Raw genomic sequence first — 17,114 nt, forward strand, 5'->3', positions numbered from 1 at the left:
AACTCTGTCTACAGTAGACTACAATATTTGTCCTCTTCTAATATCTTAAATTCTTGTAAGTTTTCGAATATTTTCCATTAATTTGATTTTCGTGTAGATATTTTGTAGAATATTCGAGTTGAAATAATTAAATCTAGTCTCCAAATTAACTCATATTGTAATATGAGTAGTATGAGAAGAAATCCACACCCCATCGGATACGGGTCCTTATCGGCCTTCCTCTTCTTCTTATTTAATATAGTAGTATAATATATTGTTTTATACTACCTTACTGGTTGCCTAGTTTAAACTCTGTCTACAGTAGACTACAATATTTGTCCTCTTCTAATATCTTAAATTCATATTTGATCATTTTTAGATATACCACACACTCTCCTTATATATCCATTTTAACTAATATACTCTACCAAGGTTCGATAGATTGTCATTTTTGGTTTATTGACTTATATTTTTAGAGCATAGTAAATAGTTAAAATGTATCGATAATATATATATATATATATATATATATATATATATATATATATATATATATATATATATATATATATAGTATCAAACACGATTATCGGATTTACGTTCCGATCCACGCTATACCCTCATGTCATTGGTTTTCAACTGAAAAGTTTAATGTTGTATTACGTAATTGGTTATTATTAAGCAAACGTTTCTAGTAGGTTGTATCCATGTAAATATGTGGATGTCTCTTAGCTAAAAAACCCATTAATAATTTTAACTGACATTGGTTCCTACGACCATTTTGCAGTTTAAGTCACCTAATATGAAAATTTCAAAGTTGTCCTTGGCCATAGCGAATACTTTAGTCGTCTTGGCCTAGAACTTGTTTTTAATTTCTTTATCTGCATACAAGCATACACTCCAACAGTTAAGATATGTTCATTCTTTTTTATTTCTATTATAAAATAAAATTTTTTCGAATTTCTATTGAGATCTTTCTCTTAGCTCTGTTATATTTACTTACATCACTTTAGATTTGTATCTTTTGTCTATTATATGTAGCCAATTTCATAGAGGCATATCGGTAACCAGCACTCTGAGCAGACTGTATGGACGAATTTTGAGAAATATGATCGAGGAAGAATATAAGCACAACGAAGAGGAAGAACAAAACGGGTTCCGTGTAGGAAGATCGTGCACCGATAACGTATTTTGTCTTAAGCAAATAATAGAAAAAAGATCGGCTAAGAATCTAGAAACTCATATTACTTTTGTAGACCTGCAAAAAGCATATGACAACATCCCCTTAACAAAACTGTGGACAACGTTGAGATCTAACATCAACCACACATTGATAAATGCTGTACAAGAACTATATAGAGACTCTAAGGCACAGATAAAAACAGGAAAATATGTAACGGAAGAATTCCTGGTTACAAAAGGCTTGAGACAGGGATGCTGTATCTCACCAACCTTATTCAAGATATATGTTGCAGCGGCATTGGAAAGATGGAAAAGAAAGGTACATAGGATGGGTATAGAGCTTAGCAATGAATGTATATATACACTCCAGTTTGCTGATGACCAGGTAGTGCTAGCGATCGACAGGGAAGACATGCAGTACATGCTAAGAAAACTGATAGAAGAATATAACGACTGGGGAATGAATGTCAATACAACAAAAACCAAATATCTTTGTATTGGAAACGAGTCAGATAACATAGACCTCGAAAACGGACAACATATTGTCTGCTGTCAGAGCTATGACTACTTGGGTGTTGCCTTTGACAATACAGGAACTGATACACGGGAAATAGAAAAAGGAATCACTCAAGCAAAGAAAGTCTTAGGATGTCTCAATGGTATACTGTGGAGTAAAGAGATAACGAAAGGAAGGAAATTTAATATATATGAGACCATGATTAAAACTACTCTTCTTTATGGCGCTGAAACATGGAGAATTAGTGAAAAGAACAAAAAGCGAATAGAAGCAGTAGAGATGGATGCAATGAGAAGATCTTTAGGTATTTCCAGACGAGACCGAATCAGAAATGATGTAATAAAATAACGTATGGGAATAGAAGGAAATATAACGCAAGATATAGAGAAGAAACAATTAAGGTGGTATGGGCATGTTCAACGGATGCCAGCATCAAGACTCCCCAAAAAAGTAATAGAATGGCAACCGATAGGTCGACGGAAAAGAGGAAGACCCAGATTAGAATGGCAACACGGCGTAAACAAGTCCATGAGCGAAAGAAATTTAACAACAAACGACTGCGAAGATAGGAAGAGATGGTGTTTAGGTATCGGACAACGTCGAAAGACGTTCTAAACCGATGTGTATATATATAACTTATGTACTCTACCAAGGTTCGATAGATTGTCATTTTTGGTTTATTGACTAATATTTTTAGAGCATAGTAAATAGTTAAAATGTACCGATATACATATGTAGTATTGAACATGATTGACGGATTTACGTTCCGATCCACGCTATACCCTCATGTCGTTGGTTTTCAGCTGAAAAGTTTAATGTTGTATTACGTAATTGGTTATTATTGAGCACATATTTCTAATAGGTTGTATCCATGTAAATATGTGGACGTCTCTTAGCTAAAAAACAAATTAATAATTTTAACTGACATTGTTTCCTACGACCATTTGGCAGTTTAAGTCACCTTATATGAAAATTTCAAAGTTGTCCTTGGCCATAGCGAATACTTTAGTCGTCTTGTCCTAGAATTTGTTTTTAGTTTCTTTATCTGCATCTTCACTTCAAGCATACACTCCAACAATTAAGACATGTCCATTCTTTTTTATTTCTAATATACAATAAATTTTTTTCGAATTTCTATTGAAATTATTGTCTTAGCTCTGTTATCTTTACTTATATAACTCTAGATGCGTATCTTTTGTCTATTATATGTAGCCAATTTCATAGTCCGTTTTCCTTACAATAGTCGTCTACGTTTTAATTTACTGTTGTTCCGAAGCTCTACGTCAAAATTTTTAGCATCTGTTCCATTTTTCCAAGTGATTTTCCCACTTTCTTTATCCGGACTTGAGACCGGGACCGGTGGTTACTAAGCTAGTTTATCTACCCAGAACGTTTCGGGGCAGAGTTCTACGGAATTTACAATTACTAAAAATTTTACAGTGGGCGACAGTGGACAACATCAATGATACAATTTGTATCACTATACACGAGAAAATTCATGCTCAATAGAGGAACTGCATGCTCTAATCCCCGTTAGAGCATTTGTGTCACTACTGTACACATACGAAAATATAATTAAAAATACTGAAATTTATTAAATTATTTCTTGCACATACCTATACATAGTCTTTTGTATCCTTTTCTTAAACAATAATTTAGTTGTTTAATTTTAACTTCATGTTGCCTTACCGAAATGTTTTAAGCTTTAATATTTTTTATCATGACTGTACTGCTCGTATTCCAATTCGTTCCCCACGTATTTCAACTTTGATCCTTCAAAAAAAAATTGACTGCGCCAATTCATTTGTTGCACCTTCGCAGGAATATTCGTAATATACCTGCACCGAAACCGTATCCAAATTAAATTCGAAATCCCCATATGAACCTTATTTGAATAAAATCCATTATACATCGACAAAAAAAGAAGATAAAAGAGATATATTAGGAGAGGAAATATTAGGCAAATTCGCAAATATCTGGCGAATAGAATCATAAAAGGAGGGCTCGGCTTCTGATATTGGCTCCGGTATTTTTTGACAGCTTATGCGTTTTGTTACCACTAAAATTGAAGACAGGTGCGTTTTATTAAAACCTTTCTGACTCCATTTTGCATTATATTCTCAGACTTAGTATGGCGATTACGCCAGCTGATTTATTTTCATTTTATTCTTAATAGGTCGCAAAAGCATACACTGCAAAATACATTATTTTATAATATTTGATTTGCTCGTTAATGAGATTACAGAAGGACAAAATTTTAGTTCATAAATAATAATACAAGCCCGCGAAGAAAAAAATTAATGCCAAATACATAATTAAAGAAGATTTATGATCTCCATCAATCCTAGCACATCTTTTTACAAATTCTAATTTTTATAGCACTTCGATATGAAAGAATATTTAATAAGTAGCTTATTAAAACATGTTTTTAAAAATCGTCAATTTTATTGTGTTGTTCTTGAAAAATACTTTTTGAAAAATACTTTGATGAAGATAAAGTATATTATTCAAAAGTATATAAATCTCTTTTTATATCGAATATAAAGAGATAATAAGTTTCGCCGTAATAATTTAAAAATTAAATAAAAGTAGAAAAAACCAATAGATTACAAAAAATTAATTGCAAAATTATGGAGTAAATAAGTAATGCCCTAAATACATGTTTGCAGGAAATCATAAGGGCATTATGGAGAAAAAATAAAAGCTTTAAACAAGAGTAATTTAAGCAACGACTTGGTACTCACAGTTAACAACTAGAAAAATATGTTTAACTAATTGATATATTATAGAAACTATTATACAGTGTGTAAAAGCCAAATGGAATAAATTCATTATTTAGGTTACTGTACATATGTATAAAAAATCCCGAAACACGTCAAATTTAAATTATAACTTGACATTTTTTAACGTGAAAATGCAACCCCTACCTTCAACTCCCTTAGAATGACAGGTACAACCCCCAATTTTTAAAATAGGAAGTATAGGCTTGTGATATATCGTTTGAAAGGTCTTTTCATTCTCCATTCAAAAATGTTGTCGCTTTCAAGTTTATTAAGATTAATTAAGATAAAATAAATTAAAATCATGTGGTTACCGAAATTCGCTAAAATATACTCAAAACTTATGTCCCGTTTAGGTCTTGATAATGAGAAAGTAAACAAAAACCATAGCAATGTGGTTTTTAGATGGTAATCATTAAATAACTTTAAAGAATTTCCGTGCAACGTTATTTTAACACGCATTAGTAAATTGTTTTATTTAAGTTGTCAGTATTTTAATTTAAGTAAAAAGTTCGTTCAATTCAATTCTGAAAAATGGTTAGATTAACGGAAATGCATAAAATAACAGTTTTACAAATGATTGGTTACGGAGATAACACCCGAACACAACAGAAAGTAACTCGCCTATTTCATGAGAAATGTCCTAATTTACCGCCTATATCCCAAGGAACAATAAGTAAAATAGAGAAGCAGTTTCGCGAGTTTGGTCATGTAAGGCAGATAAAAAAAGCAGCTGCCAATACACTGAGTGATGAACTCAAATTAGATGTGCTGCTTGAGTTTCAGGAAAATCCACATACATCGAGTAGACAGGCATCCACTACATTCAATGCTAGCCATACATCGATAGTAAACATACTAAAAGAAAATAAATTGCATCCCTATAAGATGATACCTACTCAGGAGCTCATGGAAGACGATTTTGATAGGAGAACTTTTTTTGTGAGCAAATGATGGACATGTTGGATAACAATATTATCCAATTAGAAGACGTTATGTTTTCTGATGAGTGTACTTTTTCACTTAAGCTAATCGGCAAAATTGCCGCTACTGGGCCACTGAAAATCCTCACTGGATGAGAGAAGAACACACTCAATACCCTCAAAAGGTTAATGTTTGGGCAGAGATTGTAGGAAACAATATAATTGGTCCCTTTTTCATTGAGGGCAACTTAAATGGCAACAATTATTTGGCACTACTACAAAATGATGTCATTCCAACGTTGGCAAATTTATATCCTTATCCAGGAAACCCTCAAGTTCTAGCGAATACAATATGGTTTCAGCAGGATGGAGCACCACCACATTACCAACTTAATGTTCGGCAGTACCTCGATACAATATTTCCCAATCGGTGGATAGGGAGGTGAGGATCGATTGAATGGCCAGCGCGATCACCTGATTTTACATTATTAGATTTCTTTTTATGTGGATATGTGAAGAGCCATGTGTACAAAACTAAACCTTCTGATTTAAATGACTTAAAAGAACGAATAACGCTTGCAATTAGGTCGATTATGCCTGTTATGTTAAATAATGTTAGAAGACAGTTTTATTTGAGATTAGGATGTTGCCAAGATGTTCGCGGTGAACATTTTGAAAATCTATTTTATTAACATTCATAGTTCTTTTTCGTGTTCTACATTTCATTACGTTTTGCATTACATTTTAGTTTTTGATTGTATTGTAGCGAATTTCGGTAACCACATGATTTTAATTTATTTCATCTTAATTAATCTTAATAAACTTGAAAGCGACAACATTTTTGAATGAAGAATGAAAAGACCTTTCAAACGATATATCACAAGCCTATACTTCCTATTTTAAAAATTGGGGGGTTGTACCTGTCATTCTAAGGGGGTTCAGGGTAGGGATTGCATTTTCACGTTAAAGAATGTCAAGTTATAATTTAAATTTGACTTGTTTCGGTATTTTTTATAAATATGTACAGTAACCTAAATAATGAATTTATTCCATTTGGCTTTTACACACTGTATGATATATAAATACTGCCAAACGCAAGATTATGAAAATAGGATATCAGGAGCAGAATATAGAGGTGAAACCCGACTGGCCACGATTGGCCACGATTAAATATTAAAGGATGGAAAATTATACCTGGAAATTGCAAATAGGATGAAAAAACATCGAGAATACACTACGCAAGTATGATATATATAATAGTATGATATATAATATCATACTAGCAAAAAGGCAAATCAACCAGAAAATAAAATTTCACGTATATAACTAAATCACAGTATCAATACTTTACATTACAGGTTATAAATAAGAGATAAGAAAGGACCAATACATGCAAAAACAATAAAGCAACTGAGAAAAATAAATCGGAAGACGAATTTGAAGAGCAGAGGAAACAAAAATATCAGAAATGATTTAAAACTAGAAAAAGAAAACTGAACTAAGGACATAATCAGAATAAACGGGAATAGATTAGTAACGAAAATGATGGGAATTAAAAGAGAGAAATTAAAAAGGATTGTTATATCTATCTACAAAGAAGTGATCGATTGATTTATTTAACTACTTTAAGGTATTTAATAAAAAGGTACTAGGTAAAGGTAAAGCTGAACTTGATGCTAGATTATAAGTCTTTGCTAGTCCTTTTCCATCATATTGATAGCACATTATGAATGCAAATCCTCAACAGGTCAAAAAACCATAGGCGTCACCCTATACTTGTTTTGAAAGAAATAAAAAAAAATAATATTTTAAGATGCCGTTAACAATTCATTATCTTTTAAAAAATCTTCTGTAAAATAAGTGTCCACTAATCTCACTATACCTTTTTTGTGCGTAAAAAACGTTGGTATATATGCCACACGATTATTGTTAATTATACACGGGTGATTAACGAGAGAATCCAATGTTTCAAGAAATAAATTAATGTAAACAGTAATTTAAAGGTGATTATTGTTTTCTATACAAGTTATCGCCTGACACAAAAAGAATACCTTCTTTATACGATTACCTGGAATTACTGATAAGGCTTCACTAATGATAGTTTAAGTAGTTTTTATGCCACATTACAGCTTATGCCAATAATATAAATTAGAAATTGTTTGCATCTTCCATTTAGTTTGTAGATGTACATTGTTCATGTCTTACCTACCTACGTTTTTGGTGTCGATATTTTGTTATTTTCATTTAAAAATGACGTCGACAACAGGTTTTATCCCGGTTCAGTGTAGTTTTAAAGGTGCTTTCAGTCTAAGAGAGAAAGATATAATATTAAATGTACACGATGCACTTGTAAATCAACGCCCTTTAAGTAATGTTCGTGAAATCGTTAACATGTGTTCAAATATGACAGGGGTTGGAGAAGCAACAATTTATAGATTCCTAAAAGAAAGAAAAGGAGGAACTGTTTCATCTCCCAAGAAGAGTGGAGGGAGTAAACCCTTGGAAATTGAAGAAATACATAAAAACATGATAAGACGCAGCGTCCACTCAATTTTTTTAACAAAGAATTTCCAACATTGGACAAAATCCAAACATTAATTAGAGAAAACGAAGAGTTACCAATCATAAGCAGCAAGAAATTATGGGGACTATTGAGAGAAATGGGATTTCGTTGGCAAAAGAATAGAAGGAAATCCGTTTTAATTGAAAAAGATTACATTGTATGTTGGAGACGAGATTATCTAAGTACTATTAAAAAGTACCGAGAAGGGAAAACAATTTTTTATTTGGACGAGACTTGGGTAAATGAAGGTCATACTGTACCATATCTATGGATTGATACAAATGTGAAAAGTTCCCGTCAGGCATTCATCGAAGGTGTATCTACTGGAATAAACAATATTCCCGTTGGAAAAGGACGCAGACTCATAATAACCCATATTGGAAACGAATACGGTTTTGTCAATGGTGGATTATTAAGTTTTGCCTCAAAACCAACCAAAGATTACCACGAGGAAATGACTGCTGACGTTTTTGAAGAATATTTTGAGCAAATGTTGGATTTAATTCCAAAAAATTCTGTCATAGTCATGGATAATGCTAGTTACCATTCAAGACTAGCAGAAAAATTGCCAACAACGGCATGGAAAAAAGGAGAGATAATCGAATGGTTGGATAAACACGCAATTGAGTACAAGGAGAATTCGACAAAAAAGGAATTATTACCTATTGTGAGGCAACATAAAGCAGCTTATAAAAAATATATAATTAATGAAATGGCAATTAACCGTGATGTAATTATTTTACGTTTACCCCCATACCACTGTGATCTGAATCCGATAGAAAATATTATGGTCTCAAGTAAAGGGTGAAGTCGGACGCAACAACAAAACTTTTAAATTAGAAGACTTACAACAATTATTAGAACATTCCTTATCAAAAGTAACTCCAGAAAATTGGAAAAATGCTGTTAGTCACGCTCACAAGGAAGAAAATAAAATGTGGAATTTGGATAATATGACTGATGCAATGCTGGAACCGGTAATATTTAACATTGGAGTTGAAGATTCCTTAGATTCTGAAGAAAGCAGTGAATCTGAAATAGAATTTGATTAAATTAATATTAATTTTTTTACAAATCGGCCCCTGTTACGGCCACAAATTATTTTATATATAACATATAAATAAAATAAACATCTTACATTTCTTGCAAATTCATTAGTACCTGTTAATCTCCATCACTCCGACACTGGCAACTTTATTTAGGGATTAGTAACCCTCAAAACTATTGTATTCTATTCTGCTTCAACCTTTATACCTGGTGGTCATACTCAATTTAAAATTGTTTTTCTATATACTTCTGTAAACTTGTTGACAAATATCTATTTTTCATTGAGTCACCCGTATCAACAGTTTAGGGATTTACATAGATAATGGGCTATCAATATGATGGAAATGGACTATACTTCTTGATGACTCGTTTTTATCTTTATTTTTGGAATCATGTATTCTCTTTCTACACTCTCTAACCCAATGTCCCTTGCGTTTACAATAATTACAGGTGGAATTCTTCTTTAAGTCCTCTATATTTGTTTTCTTTTTACTGGTGGCTTCCAGTTTACTTTGTAAAGCCTCTACTTGTAAAGCAAGACGGGATATTTCAGAGTCATCATTATTCATTCTAGTTTCTTCTTTAAACAATCTTGCTGCTAAATTTTTTAAAGTTTGCTGATCACTATCTACAGAGTCCCAGGCTGTACGAAAGGCATTAAATCTAGGAGGCAAACTATTAATTACTTTGAAACAAACAGCATTAATACTAATAGTTTCTTTAACACCTTTTAACTGTCTAACTAATAGTTCTATTGTTGATATATGCTCTGCAACTTTTGCATTCCCTTGCAATTTATATTCATAAACTTTTTGCCATAGTAACTCTCTAGATATTTCTGTCTTTTGTTCACGTATTGTGATCAGTCTTGACCATATTTCGGAAGCATTTTCGCAATTTCTCAAATGTTGTATTTGATCTTGACATATAGTAGATAACAAAATTACCTGTGCCTTTGAATTTTTGTCATCTCATTCTTTCCACTCACTGCTAGTGTGGTCTTCTGGTTCTCTAACTGTCCCATTCACAACTGAAAGCAGCTTCTCTGCTTTAAACAAAATGGTTACACTAAATTTCCATAGTTGAAAATTTGACCCATCAAACGTAGTAGTATTACCAGAATCAATTTTCACAGCTGAGACCATTTTTGCACTTGGCCAAAAATAAACACGGGGCCACTCACGACTTGATTGTGAAACAACTAAACTTTTTACCACACAGGTGCGAAGGACAGGCTAGTTTTCAAATCTCGTAATACCGTGTCTGGGCAACCATAACCTGATAAATAAAATAACTATACTGTCCATGTAAAAATTTATTAAATAATAATTATTAGCCTGAGAAACTGAGAATATTAATTAAGCACATGTGTAACCGTTCTTTTTACATTCATTAAAGAACATAGACATACCAGAAAACTTAATTCTTCTTTTTCTTTATCTTGAATATTACATTAGTCCGGGAGCTTATATTAACAGTTATTCCAAAATAAGTGTCCTGTTTTTATTTTGTTTGTATTTTCTTTCTATTTATCAGTCATGTATGAATAAAGTCGACTTGTGTTTTTATTTAATGGCAATTTAATGGGTTCTTAACTGGTTGAACCTGAGCTGCTCGGACCTGCTTTATTTACAGTTTTTTCGTTGGATAACAGAATGAATAAAACAAATAAAAGAAGCAGGTGAATAAAATAGTGGATACTGAAGGTCATGGAAGAAATCGGTAAAACATGAATAGGCAGCCTCAACATTCTGTTCATAACCTCTTATATCGCATAAAGAATTCGAGAAAAAGAAGAAGATAAGTTAGTGGTTTTAATTTAATTTAACCAAATTTTAAAAAATCTACTAACTTTTAACATATTTTAAGTTGAAATTTATTTATCCATAAAATTTTTAAATCTCAATTAATTTTTAACGGTGTAGCAAACGGATTAAACCTAAAAATGTAATATTGAGAGAAGTTCCAGGCTCTATCCGAAATGGAGCTGTAAATATGAACTGCAGGTATTGCGGTTATTTCTGCTAGTGTTTGTCGGCCTTCGATTTATCTGTGGTTTCACGATCTACGATGTTCTATTAAAGTGCGAACCTTTATATTAGACATAAGTTTTGTTTTTTAGGATAAATGGAAGTAAGCAAAAAAGGTTTATGGTTGTAATAATAGGTAAATATAACATTTATGAAATTCAATAAACTTTGTAAACTTTAGTGCTTGTGTAAATTATTACTGTAGTAAGAACGTAAGTAAGTACGACCTTGTAGAAACATTTTTGAATGTAACTATTGTTTTAAATATTAGTTAATATAGGATGAAACGGAACTGCTAATTTTTTTAAAATCAGAATGCAGTGTTCAGACACCTCTTAAGGGGTGTTTAACTAGTTAAAAAAAAGGTTTCGTGCTCTACAATATACAGTGGTCATCATATGGTTTCCCGTAAAGCTTGGTCTTCACTGTGCCGCGGTTGGCTGTTGGCAAAACCAACGTTGCAAAGCCGATTTTGGCTTGCCGTCTACACCTGAGTTGGCATTCAGTCGGAAAATGTCTGCCGAGGAGGATGTACTAGTTGCTTTAGGTGCCTTTATAATTATCATTTAAAACAGCGAAAAAGTGCGTAAACGGCGCAAACGACGGTTTTGGGTACGTCCAAGCCATCAAAGTAGAAGAAAATACGAAATCAGTGAGTTAATGAAGGATTTGTTATTGGATGATGCATGCGAACTAAATCTCGAGTACAGATCTGGATGTGGTTTCAAAAACTTTTTTCGAATGACAAGTAGTGACTTTGAAGGTCGTCTAAATAAGATAGCTCATATCATCCAGAAATGAGACACACCCTTCAGAAGTGCTATTCCTCCACATGAACGCCTTGCAGTTACTCTGCGGTTTTTAGTAACGGGAGACTCTTACTACTCGTTAAGTTACACATTCAAGATTTCAAAGCAAATAATATCAGCCATCATCCCTATTGTTTGTGAAGCTATTGTCAGCGTTTTACAGGATTACATCAAGGTAAGAAAACATAGTCTATGACATATAAAAAACCTTTATTTGGTCGACATGTGTCTCAAGTGAACAAAACAATCTCTACAAATGAAATATGAACTCAGTTAGAATGTGTCTTAAGTTCATTCTAACACAAAATGAAGAAAAGTCTAACTCAAATTTGAATTTTGAAAAGATGAGGTGGGAACTACAGTTGCATCAACATAGTGTCAAGAGAGTCATTGTCCGTTACCGTATGGGTTGAAGACGTGGAACACATGGCTGACTGCGGACAGGTTGCTTGTGTGTGTCCCTGAAAAGACGACTGCTCAAAATATGGGTTTGAATTGGGACAAGCTGGTGGCATCGGAGCAGGAATCGGTTGGTGTACGTTGTTCGGTATTAGGTAGAAAGGCTGTGAGTAACTTCCGCTCAATTTGTTGCCATAGTCTTACTTGCCCATTTCAGCTTTAAACAGAATATTGCTAATAAGTTGTTTCACAATTTTCTAAACATTTGACGATGGGAGGTCTTTAATACGCAGTCCTACTAGCTCTCCAAAAGACTTGAACTGATCCATACCTAATGTATGCCGTCCTTGGATAGCTCTCATAATAGACAGAGCTTCTTCTGTAGCTGATGTCTTTTGTTTCTTTTGTGGGCCTCCGCCTGGCCGAACAGATGGTCCCTTTGGCAAACTTTTATTTCCATTATCACCTTTTCGAGGTGTGTCTTTACTTGGTCCAGCAACTTGGTCTTGGTCGACAATCTGGGTTTCGTCTGCAGCATCTTCATTTGAATGCTCGTCCTAAAAAAAGGAAAAGATTATTGATTGAATATTGCTATATCGTTATAATTTTGTTTCAGATGCCACAAAATGAAGCAGAGTGGATAGCTATTTCAAAAGAGTTCAATGATAAGTGGAATTTCCCAAACTGTGTCTTTGATGGAAAGTATATTACGTTGCAAGCACCTATCCATAGTGGCACAGAATATTTCAACTACAAGGGGCTTTTCAGTATAGTTCTATTTGCGGTGGTAGATGCGCACTACAACTTTACCTACGCAAATGTTGGCTGTCAAGTAAGAATATCAGACGGAGATGTGTTTAGTCACACAACATTCAAAGATTGCCTTCAGAAGAACACAATGCATCTTCTTCCTCCTACTGCTCTTCCTGGAAGAATAGATGAAACACCGTATGTTTTTTGTGGCCGATGATGCTTTCCCTTTGTCAAAAAACATTCATAGCTGTTCAAAATAAGAATTCCAAGGAAAGCGTGTTTAACTATTGGTTAAGTAGAGCGCGTAGAGTGTCAGAGAATGCGTTTGGCATAATATCCTCTGTGTACCACATAATACGAAGACCTATGCTATTACAACCAGAGTGGGCTACGATGGTTGTGTTGGCAGTACTTTATCTGCATAACTACTTGAGGAAAAGTAACTCCAAATCAGTGTGCACTCCCCCCGGAACATTCGACTCTGAGTGCTCAACCACAGGTGAGATCAATCCAGGAACTTGGAGACAATCCCCTTCAAATCAAGCTTTGATCAACATTCCTCGAACTTCAAGAAGAAGTGCTGCTGAGGCACAAGTCATTAGAAATGAATTTGCAGACTTCTTTACTTCCCCGGCTGGAATAGTATCCTTCCAACACGACAAATAATAAGCCCTAAACTGTGTCATGTGTGTTGTATATTAATGTAAAATATAATTACTAATCATTCTATGAACTTACTGTGTTAATATATATTTACCTGCGTGATTGTGTACGTCGTTTCTTTAGGTGTATTTCGATCCTTGAGAAATAGCATGTTGTTGAAGCAGAACCATTTACTCTTGTATACATTAGAATTTCCGGCACCACATTTACTGGAGTCTCTCTATCTCTTTACTTCACGTAAAAAATGACACACTAGGTTCTTCTTTTTCTTTCCCAACTTCTTTAGCAACACCAAAAGTATCTGCGATTTCTTGTAGAGCATCTTGTTTCTTATTTCTATCTTTGTACACTTTCAAACGACAGTCCCACAGAACAGGACGATCACGGTAAAGCTCAATAAGTTCACACACTTTCGCGTTGGTCCACTCCATGACTGAATACAGCGCTATCTCATCCCCAACTGAACCACGTGCGTGCCGCGTGAAGCGAACGGTTGGCTCGTCCCCACTACCGGCTCTCGCTGGCTTCCTTTGATGGAGACCGACACTAGAGCGATTTTCGTTGGCAAACCATTGGCTCAGCGGCACATGCCAACGGCCACGTCTACATTATATTGGTTTTGCCAACAGCAAAACCGCGGCACAGTGAGGACAAAGGAGGATAAAGGTGTAAAGGCGCGTTTTCACGGGTCGATCTAGGTTGAACGATTTGGATCGTTCGACCATAATTCGATCTGTGTGGAAAGCAAAAAGGTTTACACGATAGGCGATAAATGTTGAATTAATTGTGGTATAAAACGGCATCACTTGAAATTATTAAAGTAGGTGTGCAATTAATTTGTTGCGCAATTTGTATGTTGTTTTTATTTTATTTTTCAAGTAATTTTCAGACATATTCGGTTTATTCATATGTTGTAGAATTGCTTGCAATGCTGCTCGCCTCGCTTGTAGATTGCTATAAAGCTCAGTTTGTGGATTCCATAATACATCATAGTTTTATTAAGCATCCAAAAATCTTGCCATGTCTGCATCTGACCATTTTCACTAATTTTTTCCCAAAATTACAATTTGTCGCACTAAAAACATCAACTGTATACACGTTAGAAGTACTCTACTCGGCTTTCTGCACGTTGTGTTTTCGTTCGACGAGATGTTTACACATTCGATTCCAGTCGTTCGTCATCCATTCGGCGACAATCGCCCATCAAAAGTAGACAGTCTTTCTACTTCCGTCGAATCGACTCACTCCGCCGAACGGCCAAGTCGATTTATGGTTTACATATTCAATTTGCTTTCGATTTCATAATCGACCTAAATCGTTCAATCCAGATCGACCCGTGAAAACGCGCCTTAAGAGATATAGCCAGTGGTAAGCACACTATACACTTAACTAGGCCAGGAAAGTGTCTGTTACGAAAAATACCTTTTTGTACATCAATGGTTGGAATGGAGCTCTATCAAGAGAAACATGCCAAATTATTTGAAAAAGAATACGTTCGATTAATCTATATCCCCACTCGTGACTTACGGGTATTCCATACAAAGACAACTAAATTACTACGAAGTAAACATAGAATACCGAGATACTATATGATCGAAGGAGCCGTTGCTCAGTCCTGGTAGATTGTGGTCGGGGGTCGTTTATAGCAGTGAGAAACACAATAAAGATAGACACAAAATAACAAAACAGAAACAAGGAACAACTCTTTAAAAAAAGAGCACCAATTTTTTAAAGTACTTGAATCCCCAAAAAACAGAAATGGGATATTCACAAAACAAAGAGAAAAGTACAAATATAGTAAAAAATAATCAAATAGAGTAAGCAATTTAGTAAGTGAGTAAAATTATCATTTCATAAAAACCATTGTAAGTGGCTTTTAAATTGTTGTCTTGTGGGATGTTTGAGTTAAATCCTATAGCTCAGTCTGGTTAAAAAAAGGTCGAAAATTTTTTCGCAGATGTCTGAAGCTTTTAAGACATAGTTGGGGGTTACTAGATGACGAATATATGAAAAATTACTAGTATTTTTCCTTGCGTTTTTTTTTAAACAATAATTTATGGTTACAGTTTGATTTTTTGTCTATAAGTTTTTTCCCTTATATTTTACATAAACAATATTTATATTATCTTTTTATATAAGAATATCCTTATTTTCTCGTTTTTAAATTAAAATTGATAAATAATTTACGGAGATATTTGCAAAGAAACAGTTTTTTTGCACTAATTTATAAATTTTATTAATTTTTTTATTAACAAAATAAAATGTTATTAATACATTTGAAGATCGAGGAATTACCGTTTTTTAAATTTGTGCGAAATTTCCCCCCGATCGGTTAAATAGTTTAAAAGTTATTTAATTTATTTATCCCTGAGGTTCCTCAATTTCATAGGGTTCTTTAAGATTTAACTATCTCAGAAGTTAAATGCATATTGCCTTTTCATCGAAATTATTTACAAAATAAACGTTTGAAATAGGAGTATGTTTTTTACTTATAAACAATTTTCTATATTTAATATATAAATAATTTCCATACTTTTCAAGCTACAGACTTATACGTACAACCAATCGGAACGAAGTTAGGGACTATTTTTAAAAAAATAATATCTCCATTGTTTATAAACATTAAGAAGTACAATTTTTGCTCAAATTTTAAATAAATATCTAAACTTTATATTGAAACTTCTTCTTCTTCTTCCTACTTTATAAATAGGCTTAATACCCGTTACTTCAGTTTTTAGCCTCAATTGACGTTGTCTGACCATCTTTTCCTCGGTCGTCCCAATGATCTTCTTCCATTTGGCGATTTGTCTCTTGCTATTCTATTTTCTGTCATTCTTTCGATGTGTTGATTCCATTCCACTTTTCTTCTTTTGGTCCACGCGTTTATTTCCTCTATACCACATCTCGCTCGTATTTTCTCACTTCTTACTCTGTCTCTTAGAGTTTGGTTTGTTATTTTTCGTAAGACTTTCATTTCTGTTGTTTCCAGTAGTCTTTGTGTTTTCGCCGTATCTGCTCTTGTTTCCGCTGTGTACGTCATTAACGGTCTTATTGTTGATTTATATATCCTGGTTGTCGTTTCCGTTGTGAGGTATTTGATTCTCCAGATTGTGTTTTTGAGACATCCTGCTGCTCTGTTTGCCATGTTCACTTTTTTTGTACTTCTTTTTTCACTTTTCCGTAGCTTGACAGTTTTATTCCCAAGTATTCAGTTTCTATCAATTGTTCTATTATTTTGTTATTTACGACTAGTTTACATAGTCTCGGTTCCGCTGATATCACTATCGTTTTAGTTTTTTCTGTTAAGATCTCCATGTTGTATATGAGCGCCGGCGCCGTATCTTCGAATTCTTTAATTAATCTTTGTAGGTCATCTTCATTTTCGGCTGTTATTATGGCGTCGTCGGCGTAGCATATTATCCTTACTTCCTTTTCTCCCATTCTATATCCTCTTCTTTTTTTAACTTTT

This window comes from Diabrotica undecimpunctata, chromosome 3 (assembly GCF_040954645.1).
Source record: "Diabrotica undecimpunctata isolate CICGRU chromosome 3, icDiaUnde3, whole genome shotgun sequence".
Taxonomy (NCBI): domain Eukaryota; kingdom Metazoa; phylum Arthropoda; class Insecta; order Coleoptera; family Chrysomelidae; genus Diabrotica; species Diabrotica undecimpunctata.